This window comes from Sus scrofa, chromosome 5 (assembly GCF_054392235.1).
Source record: "Sus scrofa isolate SSC_HxYL_T2T_F1_AM1 chromosome 5, Sscrofa_HxYL_maternal_Yorkshire_Landrace_v2.0, whole genome shotgun sequence".
In the NCBI taxonomy this organism is placed as follows: Eukaryota; Metazoa; Chordata; class Mammalia; order Artiodactyla; family Suidae; genus Sus; species Sus scrofa.
Window position 1 is genome coordinate 22,861,170 of NC_139387.1, and position 16,785 is coordinate 22,877,954.

At 36.2% G+C, this 16,785-nt stretch overlaps 1 protein-coding gene and 1 pseudogene across 2 annotated transcripts in view; one reads left to right on the top strand and one right to left on the bottom strand.

The window, feature by feature from the left end:
• Positions 1 to 16,785, top strand: part of LOC146403204 (uncharacterized) — a 732,844-nt gene that overhangs the window by 231,036 nt on the left and 485,023 nt on the right. The window lies entirely within an intron of this gene.
• On the bottom strand, positions 806 to 1,971 carry LOC110258863 (olfactory receptor 6C6-like; annotated as a pseudogene).

Below are 16,785 nucleotides of genomic sequence, written 5' to 3' on the forward strand. Positions count from 1 at the left end.
CAGAGGGTACTTAGATCCAATAGTAGGAAGAAAAGAAGGCATGAGGGTGAAGAGGCAAAGGGAATTACTTGGTACAATGTAAATGATTCCATCTTTATTGTCACATAAGTGTCAATATTTGTGCAAATACATTGTTTTTAAAGTGATTGTAGTGTGTGCATTGGTGGTATAGTGGTGAGTATAGTGTCTTCCACAAAATGATTGGATGAGCTTGTATGTTTGGTATACTTAACAACTTTGATTAAATTGATACAATTAGAATGAATCTGAACATTTTCAATTTACAAATGCTTCAGAATATATGTAAAGATCCCAAACCCAGATGTAAACATATACCCTAAAGTTCTTTCATGGATCACCTCACTTGTAGGCCAAAAACAAGAGTGGTATACAAGCAACATGAATCAAAGTTCATTTATTTCTATAGAAAACAACTGAAAATGTTTACATATACCAAATTTAATAATTGTATCTCTCTAGGTAAAACTTATTAGTAGAATCTAAGTTGCACATTTTATATACCTAAAACTGTTGATTTCCTTTTATTTCTTTATTCATTTTGCAAAATTCTGCATAAATGGTAATTTCTCTTGGAAGGCTACATTGATCTTAGCAATTAGCACACATAGGTTGATATAATTAATGCAGTGTATCTTACAAGATTCATTTTAGAAAACAGTTCCTACATGAAGGTATCATTTATGAGAAGAAATATTTCTAGACAAAAATTGATTCAATATTTTCATTGAAGAAGTTGGTTTGGGGGAGTTCCCTGTTGGCCTAAGAAGTTAAGGAGTAGGTATTGTCATTGCTGTGGCTTGGGTTTGCTCCATCGGCTGGAAACTTTCACCTTTGCTGATGGTTTCATATACATAAAAACACAGCCCCCATAAGTAATAGAGACAATAACCAGGTGTGAAGAACAGGTGGAAAAAGCCTTTTTCTTTGTTGAACAGAAGGGAATTTTAGAATGGTTTTGATGATGTATGTGTAGGAGAGGACCACTAACAGCAAAGTGACAAGTGTCACCACAGCTAAGACAAAAGATGCCAATTCTATGAAACTTGTGCAAAAGAGCTGCAAGACAGGAGAACTGTCACAGAGGAAGTGATCAATTATTTTGGAAGCACAGAAATCCAGCTGAAGTCCCAAGGCCAAAGGAGGAAATATAATTAGGAAGCCAGCTACCCAAGAGCTGAGGACAAGCTGATGGCACACTCTGCTGTTCATAATGACTGGGTAACGGAGAGGTTTGCAGATGGCAACATAGCGGTCATAGGACATGGCGGCCAAAAGGAAAAACTCTGTAACTCCTAATAAAAGAAAAAAGAATAATTGTGCTGCACAACCATTGTAGGAAATTGATTTGTCTCCAGTGAGAATGCTTATCAAGAATTGTTATGAATGAAACCTCTAAGAAGGAGAAATTTTGAAGGAAGAAATACATTGGGGTCTTGAGATGGGGATCAGGAGGGTGACGAGAAGGATGATGAAGTTCCCCATCAGGCTCAAGATGTAGTTGAAAAACAGAAATAGGAAAATCATAATTTGCAATTGTGGATCATCTGTGAATACTAGGAGAATGAAATTGGTTCTTCATTACTCATTTGTAAGCCTTATCAAAAATTTACAGGAAAAGACAAAAAGTTGAACATATATATGCATATAATATTATATTATTTAACCTATAGATAAATATATATTAACTTCAATATATGTATAGATTAGCCCAAATATATGTTAATGACCTAAATATATGTAAACAAAATGCACATTATATAAAACATATATTAACCTCAATATACATTCATTAATACATATATGTACATATAAACCAGTAACTTAAAGCAGAAAAAGATATATATCATCTAATTTATACATTCGCAATTGGTTTCCAGTGAGAAATAACAATAACACATAATTATATGCTATGGTGAATTCTAAATTATTTCCATTAGTTCTCTTCTTCATGGTTTTTCCTCTATAACTTGATATTTTTGGTTAACCTGCATTTATGAGCATCCCTACTAAGTGCACTCTCCTCTGCATGCATAATTTAAATAATAATAATATCAATTAGGTTAAATGTATTTTTTTCCTTTCACTTTTATTCAACCTGTGTAAATGCAGTAATTTGGTTTTGTCTTTGTAGAATCTGTCTCCTAAAGCAAAGGAAACAAAAGTAAAATAAACAAGTTGTACTGAATTAAATTTATTTATTTATTTATTTATTTATTTATTTATTTTTATTTTCCCACTGTACAGCAAGGGGGTCAGGTTATCCTTACCTGTATACATTACAATTACAGTTTTCCCCCACCCTTTCTTCTGTTGCAACATGAGTATCTAGACAAAGTTCTCAATGCCATTCAGCAGGATCTCCTTGTAAATCTATTCTAAGTTGTGTCTGATAAGCCCAAGCTCCCGATCCCTCCCACTCCCTCCCCCTCCCATCAGGCAACCACAAGTCTCTTCCCCAAGTCCATGATTTTCTTTTCTGAGGAGATGTTCATTTGTGCTGGATATTAGATTCCAGTTATAAGTGATATCATATGGCATTTGTCTTTGTCTTTCTGGCTCATTTCACTCAGGATGAGATTCTCTAGCTCCATCCATGTTGCTGCAAATGGCATTATGTCATCATTCTTTTTTATGGCTGAGTAGTATTCCATTGTGTATATATACCACTTCTTCCGAATCCAATCCTCTGTCGATGGACATTTAGGTTGTTTCCATGTCCTGGCTATTGTGAATAGTGCTGCAATGAACATGCGGGTGCATGTGCCTCTTTTAAGTAGAGTTTGGTCCAGATAGATGCCCAAGAGTGGGATTGCAGGGTCATATGGAAGTTCTATGTATAGGTTTCTAAGGTATCTCCAAACTGTTCTCCATAGTGGCTATACCAGTTTACATTCCACCAACAGGGCAGGAGGGGTCCCTTGTCTCCACAGCCCCTCCAGCACTTGTTATTTGTGGATTTATTAAAGATGGCCATTCTGACTGGTGTGAGGTGGTATCTCATGGTAGTTTTGATTTGCATTTCTCTTATAATCAGCGATGTTGAGCATTTTTTCATGTGTTTGTTGGCCATCTGTATATCTTCTTTGGAGAAATGTCTATTCAGGTCCTTTGCCCATTTTTCCATTGATTGATTGGTTTTTTTGCTGTTGGGTTGTAGAAGTTGCTTATATATTCTAGAGATTAAGCCCTTGTCCGTTGCATCATTTGAAACTATTTTCTCCCATTCTGTAAGTTGTCTTTTTGTTTTCTTTTGGGTTTCCTTTGCTGTGCAAAAGCTTTTCAGTTTGATTAGGTCCCATGGGTTTATTTTTGCTCTAATTTCTATTGCTTAGGGAGCCTGACCTGAGAAAATATTCATGATGTTGATGTCAGAGAGTGTTTTGCCTATGTTCTCTTCTAGGAGTTTGATGGTGTCCTGTCGTATATTTAAGTCTTTCAGCCATTTGGAGTTTATTTTTGTGCATGGTGTGAGGGTGTGTTCTAGTTTCATTGCTTTGCATGCAGCTGTCCAGGTTTCCCAGCAATGCTTGCTGAATAGACTTTCCTTTTCCCATTTGATGTTCTTGCCTCCCTTGTCAAAGATTAATTGACCATAGGTGTCAGGGTTTATTTCTGGATTCTCTATTCTGTTCCATTGGTGTGTCTGTCTGTTTTGGTGCCAATACCACCCTGTTTTGATGACTGTGGCTTTGTAGTATTTCTTGAAGTCTGGGAGAGTTATGCCTCCTGATTGGTTTTTGTTTCTCAGGATTGCTTTGGCAATTCTGGGTCTTTTGTGGTTCCATATAAATGTTTGGATTGTTTGTTCCAGTTCTGTGAAAAATGTCATGGGTAATTTAATAGGGATTGCATTGAATCTGTAGATTGCTTTGGGTAGTATGGCCATTTTCACAGTATTGATTTTCCCAATCCAGGAACATGGAATATCTTTCCATTTCTTTACATCTTCTTTGATTTCTTTGATTAAAGTTTTATAGTTCTCGGCATATAGGTCCTTTACCTCCTTGGTCAGGTGTATTCCGAGGTGTTTGATTTTGTGAGGTGCAATTTTAAAAGGTATCATTTTTTTGTATTCCTTTTCTAATGTTTCATTGCTGGTATACAGAAATGCAACTGACTTCTGAATGTTAATCTTATATCTTGCTACTTTGCTGAATTTATTAATCAGTTCAAGGAGTTTTGGGGTTGAGTCCTTAGGGTTTTCTAGGTATAGTATCATGTCATCTGCATACAGTGACAGTTTTATCTCTTCTCTTCCTATATGGATGCCTTTTATTTCATTTGTTTGTCGAATTGCTGTGGCTAGGACTTCCAAAAGTATGTTGAAGAGCAATGGTGAGAGTGGGCATCCCTGTCTTGTTCCAGATTTGAGGGAGAAGGCTTTCAGTTTTTCCCCATTGAGTATTATATTTGCTGTGGGTTTGTCATAAATGGCTTTGATTATGTTCAGGAATGTTCCCTCTATACCCAGTTTGGCGAGGGTCTTGATCATGAATGGATGTTGGACTTTGTCAAATGCTTTTTCTGCATCTATTGAGATGATCATATGATTTTTGACTTTTCTTTTGTTAATGTGGTGTATGATGCTGATTGATTTGCGTATGTTGAACCATCCTTGTGAACCTGGGATGAACCCAACCTGGTCATGGTGTATAATTTTTTTGGTATGTTGTTGGATTCGGTTGGCTAAGACTTTGTTGAGAATTTTTGCATCTATATTCATCAATGATATTGGCCGATAGTTTTCTTTTTTGGTGGTATCTCTGTCTGGTTTTGGAATGAGGGTGATGGTGGCCTCATAGAATGTCTTTGGGAGTATTCCTTCTTCTTCAACCTTTTGAAAGAGTTTAAGGAGGATGGGCACCAATTCCTCTTTATATATTTGATAAAATTCACCTGTGAAGCCATCTGGTCCTGGACTTTTATTTGTAGAGAGTGATTTGATGACCTCTTCAATTTCATTTCTAGTGATCAGTCTGTTCAGTTGGTCTGTTTCTGCTTGATTCAGTTTTGGAAGGCTGTAAGATTCTAGAAAATTGTCCATTTCTTCCAGATTGTCAAACTTGTTGCCATATAGTTGTTCATAGTATTCTCTTATAGTTTTTTGTATTTCTGCTGTATCCGTTGTGATTTCTCCTTTTTCATTGATAATTTTGGTTATTTGGGTTCTTTCTCTCCTCTTTTTAGTGAGTCTGGCCAGGGGTTTGTCAATTTTGTTCACCTTTTCAAAGAACCAGCTCTTGGTTTTATTAATTTTCTCTATTGTTTTTTTGAGTCTCTATTTTATTGATTTCTTTTTGGATCTTTATAATTTCCTTCCTTCTGCTGACTTTAGGACTTTTTTGTTCTTCTTTTTCTAATTCGTTTAGGTGGAGGGTTAAGTTGTCAATTTGGGATCTTTCTTCTTTTTTGAGAAAGGCCTGTATTGCTATAAATTTCCCTCTGAGCACTGCTTTCGCAACATCCCATAGATTTTGAGAGGTTGTGTCTTCATTATCATTTGTTTCAAGGTAGTTTTTAATTGCCTTCTTGATTTCCTCATTTACCCATTGGTTTTTTAGTAGCATGTTGTTTAGTCTCCATGGAGTAGGTTTTTCTCTTTCCTTTTCCCATGGTTGGTTTCTAATTTCATGGCACTGTGGTCAGAAAAGGTACTTGAGATAATTTCTACGCTCCTAAATTTATTGAGATTCGCTTTGTGTCCCAATATGTGGTCGATTCTTGAGAATGTTCCATGAGCATTTGAGAAGAATGTGTATTCTGCTTTTTTTGGATGTAGTGTCCTGAAGATATCAATGAAGTCTAACTTTTCTATTGTTTCCTTTAGGATCACTGTTGCTTTATTGGTTTTCTGTCTAGAGGATCTGTCCATTGATGTGAGGGGGTAATTAACGTCTCCTACTCTGATTGTATTCTCATCAATATCTCCCTTTATGTCTGTTAATATTTGTTGTATGTATCTGGGTGCTCCTATATTTGGGGCATATATGTTGATGATAGTAACATCCTCTCCTTGGATGGATCCCTTAATCATTAAGTAGTGTCCTTCTTTGTCTTTCTTTATGTCTTTTGTTTTAAAGTCTATTTTGTCTGATATGAGCGTTGCGAATCCTGCTTTTCTGTCATGTCTATTGGCGTGAAATATTTTTCCCCACCCTTTCACTTTCAATCTATATGTATCTTTTGTCCTAAGGTGAGTTTCTTGTAGGCAGCATATTGAAGGTTTTTGCCTTTTTATCCACTCAGCCACCCTGTGTCTTTTGATTGGGGCATTCAGTCCATTGACATTTAAGGTGATAATTGATAGATGATTATTTATTGCCATTTGAACCTCGTGTTCCAGTTGATTCTATGGTTCTCCATTCCTCCTTTCTTTTTTTTTTTTTGGTTTGATGGTCTCCTGTTATTATCTGCTTGAGTGTATTTTTTTTTTTCATTTTTTGCAAATGCAATATTTGGTTTTGGCTTGTGGTTGCCCTGTTTTTTAAGTATGCTAACCCCTTCCCATAATTGTGTGTTTTAGCCTGATGGTCCTGTAAGTTTAAACACTTCATTACTATATTAAAATTAAGAAGAGAGACATACATACAAACAAAAAGGGTTATTTACCTCCTAACATCCCTTGCCCACATTTTATGGTTTTGATGACTCTTTTTTATTTTTTTCTTTTTAATTTTATTTTGTTTGAAGCATGTTCATGATTAAATCTGTATGCTGGCTTATTTGAGTGACTGCTCTCTGATTGTGGTTTCCTCAGTCCTAGTTCTTCCTCTTCTTCTTCTTTTTTTTTTCTTTTTTCTTTCCTTCCCTTCCTTTCTTTTTGGTTTAGAGAAGCCCTTTCAATATTTCCTTTAACCTGGGTTTTGTGTTGCTGTATTCTTTAAGTTTTTGTTTGTTGGGAAAAATTTTTATTTCCCTTTCTATTTTAAATGATATTCTTGCTGGATAGAGTATTCTAGGTTGCATATTTTTTCCTTTGAGCACTTTAAATATCTCTTGCCATTCCCTCCTGGCCTGTAGTGTTTCTGTAGAGAAATCAGCTGATATTCTTATGGGGGTTCCCTTGTAGGTAACATTCTGGTTTTCTCTTGCTGCCTTTAGGATCCTCTCTTTATCACTAACTTTTGCCATTTTTATTATGATGTGTCTTGGTGTGGGTCTATTTGGGTTCAATTTGTTTGGGGCCCTCTGTGCTTCTTGTATCTTGAACCCAGTATCCTTTAGATTTGGGAAGTTTCCAGCGATAATTTCTTCAAATATATTTTCCATTCCCTTATCTTTTTCTACTCCTTCTGGAATTCCTATTATGCGTGGATTGGCCCGCTTTATATTATCCCATAGGTCTCTTATATTGCTTTCCAGTTTTTTGATTCGGTTTTCTGTCTGTTGACCGGATTGAGTGATTTCCATTATTCTATCTTCCATATCACTGATTCGTTCTTCTGCATTATTCATTCTGGTTTTTACTGCTCTTAGTTCAGTTTGCATCTCTGCAAATGAATGTTCTAGTTTTTCTTGGCTCCTCCTTATATTTTCTAGCTCCTTTCTGAGGGTATCTGCATTACTGTTCATATCTTCTCTTAATTCCTTCAGTATTTTCACTATTTCTCTTTTGAACTCCAGGTCTGTCTGACTGCAGAAATCTGTTTCATTGTTGACTGTTTTAGGTGAGTTCTCCTGTTGGTTTGACTGGGGGTGGTTTCTCAGCTTCTTCATCTTGCTTGTTGTTTTCTTTCTCCTGAGGGAGTTGTGCTCTCCGTGATCGGGCAGTGTTTGCCTTGTCACTGCCGTGGAATATTTCCTGAGGGCTGGCATTGTTAGTCAATCTTTTTTGAGGCAGTGTGGCTTTTCTGGAGTGTTGATGGTGCTAACAGTGTTTCTTTGAAGCAAAGGAGGGCTTCCTGAGGGCAGACAGGACTGGGAGGTCCAGACCACGATGGTAGCAGATTTCACTTGGTCATGCAGAGCTTGCTCTGGTGTTTTTAGGCTGTGGGGTTCTTGCAGGGGGTTGGCGGTGTTGGGCAGCTGTTCCTCAGGAGTGCAGCACCCCCTGGGGGCTGGAGAAGCTATCTGGGTCACTGAGACCCTAAGAGGCTCTTCCCTAGGGCAGCCCTACTCAGAAGGACGGCCTGAGAATGTAGGCGGATCTTTTCACAGTCTGGCCGAGCTTGTTGCAGCTTTTCTGGGCTGCAGGGGCTCTTCCAGGGGGCTGGTGGTTCTGAGCAGCTATTCCGCGGGAGTGGGGAACCCCTGGGGGCTTGGGCGGGTAGCAGGGCCTCTGGAAACCCAAGAGGCTCCTCCCTGAGGCAGCCTGACTCAGAAAGACCATCTGAGATCTTTTCCCGACTCGGCCAGGCTTGTTGCAGGTTTTCTGGGCTGCAGGGGGTCCTGCCTGGAGCTGGCAGTCCTATGCAGCTGGTCCACTAGGGCACCCCCTGGGGGCTTGGGCAGGAGCAGGTCCGTTGGAAGCCCAAGAGGTTCCTCCCTGGGGCAGCCGGACTCAGAAAAACCGTCTGAGAATTAGGCCGATCTATTCACGGCCTGGCTAGGCGTGTTCTAGCTTTTCTGGGCTGCAGGCCTTTTCTCGGGGGCTGGTGGTGTTTGGTGCTGCTCTGCGGAAGTGTAGCCCCTCCAAAGGGCAAGCAGGCCTGTGCAGGGACACCCCCTGCGGTGGTAGGCTTCAGGCAATTGTTGAGGCCAGCCCTCCTGGATGGCAGGCAGCCCCAGGTTCAGCGAGAGTGTACGGCGTGGCGGGGGTGGGGGGAGGGGATGCACTGGGAAGCACAGCTTTCAGCTAGCTAGCGGGCCTGTAAGCTTGCTGTGGCGTGGGGGGTATTCTATGGGGACCCACCCCTTCTTCTCTCCCCTCCCCAGCACGGGCGCAGACCAGGCTCTTCTCCCAGGTTCCCTCTGAGGCGGCTTTCCACTTCCCCGCCCCTAGAATATTGCTCCCTTCCTCTGTGACAGCTTTGTTTTCTAGTCTCCCAGGCAGTCTCTGCCCCGTCAAATGGTTTGTAGACCTCCCAAGCAGTTTCCGCTCCGCTCCACCCCCCCCAGCCCGGGGACTAACCTCTGGAGTCGAGGTCTCAGTGCCCAGCCCCCACCCAGGTGTCCCCAGGCCCTTTCTTGGGGACTAACCTTCGGAGGCGAGGTCTCGGTGCCCAGCCCCCACCCAGGCGTCTCAATTTTTGGTGACTCTGCCTGTAGTTCAGATGGTCCGTTCGGTTCTTGATCGGCTTTTCCGTACTCCAACTTACTGCTACACTCTTCTCTGCATCTGGAGATTCCTCCAGTTCGTTTGATCTTTCCCCTGTGTAGGTGACTTTCCAGGGTGCGGGATCCCTTTCTCCTCCGCAGTTCCCTTTTGGGAGCGCCCGTCCTGCTTGGATTCACCTTCTCTCACTCTCCTCTTTTCTCCCGTTCTGCCCAGTAATGTCACGAACTTCTTGCCGTTATTGGAGTTTAGGTTCCTTTGCCAGCAATTGGTTGCTGTTCTGTGCGAGTCATTTATTCTGTAGATGTGCTTTTTTTGTTGTGTTTGTGGGAGAGGGCGAGCGTGTGCCCCTACTCCTCCGCCATCTTGTCCTCTCTCCCTGAATTAAATTTAAAAGGAAAATGTCAATAAAATGTAAAGACAACCACTGAATGGGAGAAAATATTTGCCAATAATATGATCAATAAGAGGTTAATATCCAAATTATATAAACAACTCATACAATTCAACATCAAAAAAATTATCTGGAGTTCCCTCATGGTGCATGATATTAAGGATCTGGCATTGTCATTGCTGTGGCTCTGCTTACATCTGTGGAGTGTGTTTGATCCCATGCCTGGGAAATTCTGCCTGCTGCACGTGTGGCCAGAAAACAAACAAAACCAAACAAACTTATTAAAAAATGGGTAGAAGACCTGAATAAAAATGTTTCCAAAGAAGACAGACAGATGGACAACGAACACATGAAAAGATGTTCAACATCCTTAATCATCAGAGAAATGCAGATTAAAACCACAATGTGATATCACTTCACACATGTTAAAATGGCTATCGTCAAAAAGACCACAAAAAAACAAATGTTGGTGAAATTGTGGAGAAAAGGTAACCCTTGTACACTTTTGGTGGAAATGTAAATTGTCACAGCCATTGTGGAAAGAGGTATATAAAAATTAAAGACAGAACTGCCTTATGACTGAGCAATTTCACTCCTGGGTATATATCTGAAAAAAACCCAAAATATCTAATTTCTAAAGATATATGTATCACAGTGTTCATAGAGGCATTATTTACAATAGCCAAAATATGGAAGCAACCTAAGTGTCTATCAACAGATGTAAGATATAAATGGTAGATGATAGCTAGCTAGCTAGCTAGATAGATAGATATAGATATAGATATGGAATACTACTCAGCCATTAAAAAGAATGAAATAGTGCTATTTGCACAACATGGATGGACTTGAATGGTATTATGCTAAGTCAAATAAGTCAGACAAAGAATTCAGATGCTACATGATATCATTTATATGTGAAAGCTAAAAAATAAAATGAACTAGGGAATATAACAAAAAAGAAACAGCACAGATATATAGAACATACTAATGGTTATCAGTGCAGAGAGGGAAGGTGGGTGGGGCCAGAGAGAGGTAGGGGGTTAAGTGGTACAAATTACTATGTATAAACTAAATTAGCTGAGATATAGTGCATAAAATATGTCTAATATTTTAGAACTGTAAGTGTAGTTTAATCTTTAAAAATTGTGTGTCACTATATTGTACACCTGAAACTTAAATATTATACATCAACTGTACTTCTCTAATTTTTTTAAAAAATTTGAATGAAAAAGAAATGAGTATCAAGATGGTTTTTCAAAATCAGAGTCTAGAATTACATTACAGTTCCTGGGATGGTCAATGACTAAGGCAATATTGATTTTAATAAAGATCCCACTTTAACAGTTTTTACATCTTCTCTGAACTGAGAGTCCACATTATTACTATCAGTTTTATTTTGATTGGCTTTGCTCTATGGTAATGGACAGTTACTTTTCACTATGTATGTCATATAAAGCAACACATGACAAAAACAAATCAAAATATTAATTTAATCAAAATATTGTCTTTTTTTCAATTAATGTTTTTGAGATGTATTCCTATATGTGTTACATAATTTCAGGCACTGTTTTTTTTTACCTCTTCCATATTGAAGACTACAAAATTATATTACTCCTTATGATTTCTATTATAAGAATTCATTTATCTTTAGAGTGTTTTATTATCCCATTTATATTAAACATGTTAGTCTATTTCATTATATATATCACCTATGGACTTTTTAAAGAAATGAATTACTCAAGCACTGTTTATTAAATTACTCTTTTGCATTTGTCATATTGATATTGATATACTATTTATCATTTTTTATATTTGAAATATAAAATTAATTACAGCAATTAGTAACATTTTAATAATAATCATTTATTATTATTAAAACAATACTATTTTAATAATTATTATTGAATACATTATTTTAATAATAACTATATTACATTAATTACATACATGCCTAATGTGATTTTCCAAAGCAGTATTATTAAATGGCATTAATATTTTTAATAGAAACTAAATACTTGTGTTCTTTAGCTACTAAATGTTCACAAGCTTTTACTGTAAAATATACATATTTATGTTCTTGCTATGACTCCCATCTTTGCTCTGCCTTTGATTTGAAAAGTGTGTTCTAGGAGTTAGTCATACAATTTCTGTTGCCACGTGGATCTAACAAATTCTTCTAGAATTATGTCACCTCAAATTTTAGAAAAGAGTTGCTCAGTTTTGTGTTTCCTTCACATCCCTTTATCCAGGAAAATAATGTATAATGAGAACCAGAGAAAATGAATCTCAGATGCAACTGTATGTGAATGAAACAGATTATAATAACTACTAACATACAAACCTTAAAATCACTCTAACATTGAAAAAATTATAAAAGATTATAAAATTTAAAAATTGTAAAACATAATAATTCCCTAGTCAAAATTAACTCCCTAATTTTGACTTATTTGACTTAATTTCTGATTTTGATGTTAAACTAACATTATAGTTGATTTACCTTCTTTGCTCTGATTTATCTATTGTTCCCCTTTGTGTGCATGGAAGAGCTGTATGTTAATATACATAATTATGATTTACTCTATTTTACAATCATATTTTATTATATAATCTGGGTATTTATAACTAATGATTTTTATGGGAGGTGACAATGTTTACATATTGTGCATCTGTAAAAATTTCCACATTCCCTCAAATTTGTACTCACTTTGGGGTTCAGAGCTTAAATGTCAACAATTTTAAGGGACCTCCATCTTGTATTCTAGATAAGTTGCATCTTGTGAAATTTTATTTTCTTAATCACTGTCATTCAAAAACCTCAAAATAGTTATTCTTTGAAATTAAATAAGATAAAATAAAAAGCAACAACTGGAAAAAACTTAGGGCATCTTCTGATGAAGGATATGCAGTTGTTCCAAGAAAGCTATTCCACTTTGTCTTGTGTACACTTATGCTGCAGTTTTATAATTTTCTTCTACAGTCTCAAGGGAAATAAAATAGAAACAAACAAAAAACCCTTTTCTTTAAGGATCAGAGTTCCCAAAGTATTACTTGTTAGTAATAAAAGACTCCATTATAATCTACTTTAAATAAAAGCCAAAGTGAAAATACTCCAGAGGTGTGTAATAAGTGATTTAGGAAAATCAATGAAATTTTTAACAGGATTATCATCAGTTTTCTCTCCTGGGTCAGCATTTGAAAATCCTAAGTTGGTTTACAGCAACTCAAGACAGTGTCATGCTTCCAACTGGCAGCAAAAGCAGTATTAGACTTTATTGTAAACCATTTTACACTATGGCTCCTAGTGGTGTATACGTATTATTGATCACTAATAATTAAAAATAATTCATTATTGAATGAATAAGGTAAGGCTTGGAGTATATTTTTGAGGAAATTTTTTGATTCTTCAGGTGAACTAAATGTTATCTATGAAATATATTTTATGTTCATGCCCAAACCTGGAGATGGGCCTATGTCCATTGCTGGTGAATGGTTTAGAAAATTGTGTTACAAACATACACTGGGATAAATGCATGATCCTTAGAAAACACAAATGAATAATTAGATAATTTATTCTAAGTGAAAGAATCCATATAAAATATCTACATACTCTATGACCCTATTTCTATAATTATGATAAAACTATAAACTATAGGGACAGAATCTGATCAGTGTGTTCAGGGGCTAAGGGTGAGAAGTGATTGACTATAGAAGTGTCATGAAGGAACGTTTCAAGATAATGGAAATATTTTCTATGTTGATTGTAGAGGTGTTTGCATGTTATTAAAACTATACACTCCAAAAAGGTCAACTTTTTTGCAGTTAATTTCTATCTCAATAGTCTGCCTATCAAATGTTTTTGAATGTAATTTATTACTTTCCTTTAGACTATGGCTAAGATTACTTAGATCGGTACTATCCATTCTGGTAGCCTTTAGTCAAAAGTGGGTATATACTTTTAAATTTAAAATTCCAGAAATAGTTCATAAGTTTTACATTAAATTTTAATGCCATTCTGAATAGCATGATGAAATCTCATGCCTTCCTTCCCTGTCCCACCTGAGATGTGAATCACCCCTTTGTCTAGAGTATCCACACTGTATTCAGTACACACTCACTGATCACTTAGAAGCCATCTCATTATCAGGTCAACTGCTGTAGAATCACAGTGCTTTTGTTCAAGTAGCGCTTTTAACTTAATAATGACCTCGAAGCACCTGAGTAGTGATGCTAGCAATTGGGATATTCTCTTACTGTGCCTAATCAATAAACTAAACTCTTTCATAAAAAAATATGTCTAGGGTTCAGTATTGTCCATGGTTTCAGGCATCTTCTGCAGATCCTGGAATGCATTTCCTGTGAATGGGGGTGGCTACTGTATGATGTAACATAAATGTGTTTTTGCTTCATAAATTAATTTACTAAATTAAAAGAAAAATAAATAAAATAATGAAAATAAAATAAATATTCAGTCACATTAGCCACACTTCAGATGTGTAAGAGCTATAGATGGCCATTGGTTGCCATAGTGAACAGCACTGACTTAGATAATGATTTTTAAGTTTTGTATTTCCTAAACATGAATTTAATTATATGACTTTCCCACAAATATTATCTTTAGATATCTCATAATTTTGATAATGCTACATATTCTTGTCACATGGTTCAAAATTTTCTCTAATTCCTCTCTGATTCCTTTCTTGACCAGTTGACTATGTTTATAAATATTACTTAATTTCCAAATATTTAGTGACTTTCTAGTCCTTTGTCTATTAATGATTCTTAGTTCCATTAAAACCATAACACATACATCCAAGAATTTAATCCTGTGGAATGCCTTTGGAACTTCCTTTATGCTATACTAATAGTCAATTCTGTAAATATTTCATGTATTTTTGAGAACATTACTTACTGTGAACTTGGGTTCAGTGTTTCACATTTATAAGCAGGTAAAATGAACAAAGCTGGAGTTTTTTATATTTTTGTAAAAAATTATATAGTTTATGACATTTTAGTTATTTTAATTTTCAATATTATAATTTCCTTTTGGTTTCTTTTAGGTTTTCTATTTCATTTTTTGATGTTTCTATTTTGTTCATACATTGCTTTCTTGAATTCTCCACATCTTCCTTTAATTCTTTTAGCAGCTTCAAGACAGTTGTCCTAAAACCTTTGTATAGTAGATATGCCACTAAGTCTTTTGCAGCGACAGTTTCTGTTGACTTATTTTGAATGAAGCATACTTTATTGCTTCTCTTTATGACCTGTGATTTTTTTGTTGAACACTAGACATTTGAATCTAATTTGTTAACTCTGGGATTAAGATTCTTCCCCTTGCTCTGAGCTGCTGTTTTTTTTGTTATTGTTTTCTGTTTTCATTTTGTTTTGATTGTTGTAGTCATCCTCTGTGCCAAGTATCAGTCTGAGTATAAATATAAGGTTTTCTCAGTTCTTTTCTAGCCTGTTCATTTTTCTGAGTATGCACAGTTACTTTCTAAATGCTCCTTTATATGAATTTTAATTTAGAATGTTCTAGACATATAAAGGGCAGAGGGGAAAGTCATTTCAGTCAGAGAGAAAGAGCTTACAGCTACAAGGAGATGAGTTATAGCAATAGCCCTCTGTCTTTTACCTGCATCTCTGTGACTAGAAGCCAAAGCCAGGTATCAGAGTACAGATCCCTAATAGTTGATGAATATTGGAGAAAGGATCTTTTACGCATCTTGGCTCCTGAAAGCTGTGTGCAAGCTGCTCCAAGAATAATGCGTATAGCTGTCTGCCATGAGGTTGGGAGGTGTGGGATGGGTGGCTGTTACTGTGCTAAAAGCAAAAATTACAGAAATGAAGAGCAATTCACTGCAGCCTTCTTAGATATAAGCTTTACTTAGAGTACCAAACTGATTATAAGACACAGACTCTGCTAGTGCTGTTGTTGTCTATGTAAAGTGACAGGTTCCTGGTACTCCCTATGCCAACAACTTCCCAAAATTATTTCAAAGATCTACTCATTTTCATAATACACTTGTACACTCTAATGAAGAACATCTTTAATTAGAATAGATTCATATTCAAAGCCAATATACATCTTTCCTTTGGCATTAATCAGTGTATCAGGTATCGGTTTTTTTTTTTTTTTTTTTTTTTTTTTTGGCTTTTTGCTATTTCTTGGGCCGCTCCTGTGGCATATGGAGGTTCCCAGGCTAGGGGTCGAATCAGAGCTGTAGCCGCCAGCTTACGCCAGAGCCACAGCAACGCAGGATCCGAGCCGCGTCTGCAACCCACACCACAGCTCACGGCAACGCCGGATCGTTAACCCACTGAGCAAGGGCAGGGACCGAACCCGCAACCTCACGGTTCCTAGTTGGATTCGTTAACCACTGCGCCACGACGGGAACTCCAGGTATCAGGTTTTAAATACCCATTATCTACTAAATTTGCACACAATTTCTTATAATGGATGCATTCTAAATTTTAAAAATCATCTTTAGCATTGATTTTTCCTTTGTTGGAAGTATAAAAAAACTATATCCATTAGGTATAAATATGGTTTGTTGAAATTATTTTTGTTTTGTTTTTAATTGATTGATGATCATGTTTGAATTATAATATTATAATGTATGACTTTCAGGTGTACAACTTAGTGATTCAATATTATATATACATACTCATTTAAAATTATTACAAAAGCAACAAGAATAAACTACTGAATAGTTCCACAAATATAAAAAGTCATATATATCTATAAAATCATATGTAATTATTTAAAGAATTACAAGAGGGTAAGGCAATTTTATGTTGCAATAAGAGAATATTGAAGAAAAGTTTTTGGAAAAAAATTGACTCTTTCGAATGAAAAGAAGAACAACTGAAATAAAATATTGTATGTAGATTAAACCAGGAATTGATATATTTGAAAGTTATTACATAAAAAGGAAAATATTTCTCAAAAATTATTCTGAATAGTGTGAAAAGGAAAGATCATATAAGTATGAAAGAGTTAACGAAACACTGTATATATAGTGAAATATTCTAACATAAGTTAGATTGGATATCCAGAAGTAGAAAATAATTAATTAATTTTTAAATTGTTATTATTTAAATTATTATTATAAAATCTTGGAGAAAATATAAATAAAAAGTTGTTACTCATTTTTTATTT